We start from the raw sequence: 6,246 nt of genomic DNA on the forward strand, positions 1-6,246 counted from the left end.
GATTGATATGTTGAGTAGATTTAGTTTTAGTTTTCCACTGTAGGGAGACACAGCGTAGCAACATGAATGCCACGTAGACCTCCAGGAACGCAACTGGAATTGAACACATTGGTGTTACTCACTGCGATGAGAGAGAGCACACACAATCGGAAACTGTGGATGTCTCTGTAGGAGAGTGTCAAAAAGGACTTACAGGATTTAAGCTGTGTGCGGTGATTTGGGAAAGGATTCAAGAAAGCGGGACTTTGGTCTGAATTGGATGCTGTCAGGAAGTGGAATTAATTCTGTAATTGGGCATCTTATCTAGAAAGTGAGAGGAAGGAAGCCAGGTTAGAGCTTTAATTGCTAAATCGGCAGTCACTCATATTAGCTAGGATGGGTGGGGAGTTGGTATTTTGTGGCTTGGACAATGTTCATATTTTGTCTGTGTTCACACATGATATGGAATAACATTATTAAAAATGGAACGTTTCATGAATTTCTGTCATTCTTGCACAGAGGTCATGCCAACCTTCTCTGTATCATTCCAATTTTAGTATATGTATTGCTGAAGCGAGCACGGAATGATCTTATTTTTGTCAGGAGCTCTCATGGTCACAAAGTGGCCTTGTCTGATGCTGATGTTTTGTGCAGTTGTTTATGTTCAACTGGACAACATCAAGACCTAACTGTGAAGACCAGAACAGCTTTTAACAATGCCATTGTGCATTGCTGATTGTACGAGGACAGCTCCTGGCTGCCAGTACTTGTTTTCTCTTTCTCAGCTAGCTATAGCCTAAAGGAGAGCCCTCAAAATCAGGGCATATGTTAGGACTAGATTTTGTCACATTAAGTAAACCAACATCCTGAAATAACAGTGGCTCAAACAATAAAGATGTTTATCTCTCTTTCATATAGAAAATAATTCTGGAGGTAAGTCTTCCATTGCTGGGCAGGGACCCAGGCTCCTGCTAGCTCAGTGCTCTGTCTTCCTTAGCTTTTCGTTCTTTGGACTTAAGGTCCAAGATGGCTGCTCAGGTTCCAGCCATCACACTAAAATTCCATTCGACCGAAAGAGGATAGGAAAAAGAAGGTGCCCTGGCTCACTTTTTTGGAGACTTCCTGACGGCACCATTCAACATATTTACTTGTATTTCATTTGCCAGCACTCGATTACAGAGCAAAGCTGTTTGTGAAATGCTTGAATAACTGGGGTTCTGTTTTCAAAAGAAAGGTAATAATTGCTCTTGAGGGGCTACAACCATCTGGAGTTGGAATAATGCAACTGCCACACTGAATTCTATGAAAGGCAATTCTATTGGCTATTGTTATATGCAAATATCCCTCTCTTTGGTGAAACAGCAAGGAGCTAATTATGTTAAAGGATGCCTTCTTTTTGGTCTCTTTCTTTTGTAACAATCTCAAGAGTTCAAGTTTCCAAAGTGAACTCTCTTTTTCAGTCTCTTGGAGCTTTGTAGCTTGATTGAAAAGAAGGCTGTGATTCAGCTGGCCACGTTGCTAGGCTGCCTGACAATTTACCTCTAGCAGTGGGGAGGAAACCGTCGTGTTGTTGGAAATACTTAACTTAAAAATGGGTAAAAATCATTCTTCAAGTTTATGTTTTTAATAAAATTATTTTGCTTTAGAAGAGCTAAAACATTTCTGTGTGTTCCTCTTTCTGTTTTATTTTTTATTTATTTATTTTTTTAAGGAGGTAGTAAATAAGGTGAATAAAATTGTAAACAAAAAGTTCATGTTGTCCCTATAACTACGTGCAGACATCTGGGCTGGAAACGTGAGAAAATTGTAAAGAATTTGAAAAGGTTCAAAGGCTCAGGTTATTAAAGTTTTAATAATCTTCTTTTCTGCAGCGCTAACCCCCTGCTATTCTTTCAATGCAGTAGAAAAACAAAATATGGACAAAATTGTAGTTAATTAGAACTGAATCTTCGCTGGAAAACCTATAGCAATCACTGGGATTTTTACAGAGGCTGAGAGTTGGGAGCCACTAGTCTGAAAAGATACAACATCATTTCACTTAAGGAATTTGGAGGATAGTTGTTAGATTTTAACAAAATAGGATATATTTTTTCTTTTTAAAAAACCTGTCAGAATTCAAATAGTTGATTGCATAACACTATTTTGCAAGAATTGCCTATGAAAATAATCTCATTTAGCATTTTAACGTTTTCCCATTGCTCAATCAGAGCAAAATGAAATATTTATATGAACAAAATGCCTATAGTGATGATGATGGACAAATGACATGTTTTTGGATTAAAGGAACAGCATTCCCTTATACTTGAAATAAGGTGAAAAATGATAAAAGTGATTTTTCTTCAGAGTAAAATACAATTTATTTTTGCTACAGACTTGTAATGCCAATGTTGTGATTTTTCTTTTTGAAATTGGTTTTTTTTAAAGGCATCTTACAAATATATACCATGCCAACACAAAATACAGTATGCATTTTAGTATGTGTTGTAGAAGACCATACTTATGTATGAAATTTTTATGATTGTGATGGACATATGTATGAAGATATGCATGCGTGAAGTCACATTTGTGTATTTGAAATATACAGACACAAAGAATACTTTAAATTATGTTGTACTGAGGATGGTGAAAGAATTTTACTCAGTAAGCTGCAGCCATGAGCACTGAAATATGGTTTCAGAGAGAAGATGTTTGGAATTGTTCTAATAGGCTAAGTGATTCCAAATGCAAGTCCATATCGCAGACTCCGAGGCTCTTTGTGAGTCTAATTGACTTTGCTGTAGAGTTTTGGCAAAGCTCTTATTATTTTTACTACATTTTCCTTTTTAATAATGTAAAATTGAACTAACTTCTAAAATTCAAGTTCCCCTTTATGAGTTTGTTAGCCCTTCCTTCACCAAATTAATGACCAACTGGGCAAGACAGCCAAAAATATTTTACCACTCTGGGCATTTGTTAATTGGTTGTTCGTTGGACTATATATGAGGAAAAATTATTGCTACTATAAACCAAAGAGTGTAAAGGAAAAGTAGTGATATAAATATGTAACTGGATTGGGCAGGGAAAGCTAGTGATGTAAAAGTTCTGTTTTTCTGTTAGATGGTTCCCCTAGGAAGACGGCAAATACCAAAAATAAAACGCAGCAGACCAAATCATAATGTAGAAGTTCATTTGGGTGACTCTTGGCCAAGAAGATTCGTTGTTTTGCTTTGCTTTTAAAGCCCTTATGATAACTGTCCTTTTTTTTTTCTCTTTTCTTTTCTTTTCTTTTTTTTTTTTTTAATGTGGGCTCACTGAACAAATCATAAGTAGTAAAATCTATTCCACCTTGAAAGTTGCTGCAAAAGTAGTTTGATCCTCTGGACTGGGAGAGTGATTAGGAAGAAATAAAAATTCCAAGACTGGAATTTCTGACCCTTCAAGAATGTGAGGTGTACATTAATTCCACTTCTCTAGGCCTGACATTCCTTGGAAATTTCCCTTGGATTATCCTGGGGAAAAACCACAGACACAGAGACAGAACCCCCAGCTTATTCTCCCTTTGTCCACCTTTGTCCCCATGCAGTGTTCTCTGCTAATTCTCTTTATCGATGCCAATCAGACACTGTTTTAACTCATGTTTTGAGCTAGGGAAGAAATCCAGGGGTCTGGCTCATGTTGCAAAGGTTTCCAACAGTATCAGGTAATTCACTATTAGCTGGGTTCCATTCAGAATGGTAACCGAGACCTGAAAGGTTGCACGACTCATTACCAATTACCAATTCCCAGGGCCATCCGGTTCCCTGGCAGAAAAGCTTCCGATGAATTTGTGTTGCAAATTGAAAACATACTGTCAATAGCAACAAGTCCAAAAGATGTTTACCTTAATTTTTCCAAGGCAGGCTTTTATATGTGGATGTTTTTGTTTAAGGACCAGCATTCTCAATTTCCTGCTGTTTCTGGGGTTGGTGCTGTTGTTACAAAAGGGTTGTCACAATCTCATGATGGAGAGGAGAAATGAAGTGGCTATGTGAAGATTTGCTGGCATTCTTGTCTGTGTTCTGACTGTGCCTTTCCAGTGGAGCCTGAGACATAACTTTGCATGGGGCACGGGTTGGCAGATGTCACGGCTGACACAGAGCCATTCAATTTTCCTAAGGGTTTAGGCACCTGGGACATGATCCTGTTGAAGGGCTACCTTTGCAGATAAGGAAAGTGAGGTTCAGATTGAAATGTCACGTTTCCAAGGAAACCCCCATAGTTAGCATCGTGGTTGAGTCTAGAAGTTCGTATTTTCTTGGAAGCCCCATGCTTTTCCGTAGGTTATGTGCTCAGGCTAAATACTTGATGTGTATACAATAAAGCATTATAAATTCATGTATATGGCTGGGTGTGGTGGCTCATGCCTGTGATCCCAGCACTTTCGGAGGCCAAAGCAGGTGGATCACTTGAGGTCAGGAGCTTGAGACCAGCCTGGCCAACATGGAGAAACCCCGTCTCTACTAAAAATACAAAAATTAGCTGGTGTGGTGGCGCATCCCTGTAGACCCAGCTACTCAGGAGGCTGAGGCACGAGAATCATTTGAACCCAGGAGGCAGAGGTTGCGGTGAGCTGAGATCGCACCACTGCACTCCAGCCTGAGTGACAAAGCAAGACTCTGTCTCAAAAAAAGAAAAAAAAAGAAATTAATTTATCAGTTTCTCTTGAATCTGAGAGCATCGGGATATAGGACCTCGAGGGCCAAATATTTAACCCTTTGAACCTTGTTTGCCAAGTGATACCCAACTACTTCTAAAAGTACTTACTGTTGGAGCCTGGGCAACACGGGAAAACCTCATCTCTACAAAAAATCCAAAAATTAGCTGGATGTGGTGGTGCATGCCTGCGGTCCCAGCTACTTGGGAGGCTGAGGCTGGAGGGTCCCTTGAGCCTGGGAGGTTGAGACTGTAGTGAGCCGTGATGGTGCCATTGCCCTTCAGCCTGGGTGATAAAGGAGCACCCTATCAATCAATCAATCAGTCAATCAATAAGAGTACAGTTGGGAGTAGCCTGTGAGTTGGCCAGTGTGGAGGCGTGTTTTAATCTTAGATTAATGTCCCGATGCTTCTGTTCCATGGGAGGTCTATTCAGGACAAGCAGGAGTTGGCCTGTAGAAAAGTGGAAAACAGAGGCAGTCGGAGCAAAACCCTGGGGAATGCATATTGGGAAGCCTCTATTTTTATTTTAATGCCTTGTTTTAAATTCTGAATCTCCCTCTTCACCCATAAATTAGAGTTGAATGTATTTACTTAGATTACATGTCATCAAATCACAAGTCCTGCTCAGAGACCAGACAAGTATTTGGAGCAAGTCTGAAAAAGAAAGTTAACCCATTGTAAACTTTGGGTGAAAAAACACCCATGTTTCTATGGCTGCCAAGAGGAAGGGAGCTTGGCTTCGGCCAGGGCAGAAAGTAGGAGTCCCACTCATGGTAGGCTGGTTTCACAGAGGGCTTCCCACATCCGTAAACCAAGGGAGTTTTGCTAAGTGGGTCGCTCAGCCAGGTACATATGTGATGAAACTCAACACGCTGAGAGTATCCAGTGAAGTCTGCAAGAAATAAGCAACACAGAGAATGTTCCAAAGACACAGGAAATGAAAACGGTTGTTCAGGCTGGGCTGTACAGGCTCACGCCTGTAATCCCAGCACTTTGGGAGGCTGAGGCGGGCAAATCATGAGGTCAGGAGATCGAGACCATCCCGGTTAATATGGTGAAACCCCGTCTCTACTAAAAATACAAAAAAATAGCCAGGCGTGGTGTCGGGCGCCTGTAGTCCCAGCTCCTCAGGAGGCTGAGGCAGGAGAATGGCATGAATCCGGGAGGCGAAACTTGCAATGAGCTGAGAGCACGCCACTGCACTCCAGCCTAGGTGACAGAGCAAGACTCTGTATCCAAAAAACAAACAAACAAACAAAAAACAAAAATAAAACGGTTGTTCAGAAGCCCAGACTTGACTAGAGGTGGACTCCCAGAGGTAGTGGAATGAGAGTGAAGATGGGACTTCAGGGCATAAATTGGGAGGGCTGGAGCTGGGAGCTTCTTTTGTTGCATCAGAGGGGGATGCTCTCATCATCCTTTCTGCTCTGCCTTCAGCCTCCCTGAAGAGCTCCATGTGATCATGACTTTACAGAACAAAGAACACATGGCTATAGCTGTTTCACATTTACTTTGTGACTCTAGTAAGTTGTTTAAAACTTTTGGAAGCTTGCTTTTGTCCCTGTGTATGGGAAGCAATGAAATCCTCCTAAT

General features: G+C 40.8%; 1 non-coding gene across 1 annotated transcript; it reads right to left on the reverse strand.

The window, feature by feature from the left end:
- Positions 1–455: 455 nt before the first annotated feature.
- LOC114670178 (U6 spliceosomal RNA) lies at positions 456–560 on the reverse strand. The gene has a single exon (XR_003719662.1). It is a non-coding gene; the product is annotated as a U6 spliceosomal RNA (small nuclear RNA).
- Between the last annotated feature and the right edge of the window lie 5,686 nt (positions 561–6,246).

Source organism: Macaca mulatta, chromosome 9, assembly GCF_049350105.2.
Source record: "Macaca mulatta isolate MMU2019108-1 chromosome 9, T2T-MMU8v2.0, whole genome shotgun sequence".
Taxonomy (NCBI): domain Eukaryota; kingdom Metazoa; phylum Chordata; class Mammalia; order Primates; family Cercopithecidae; genus Macaca; species Macaca mulatta.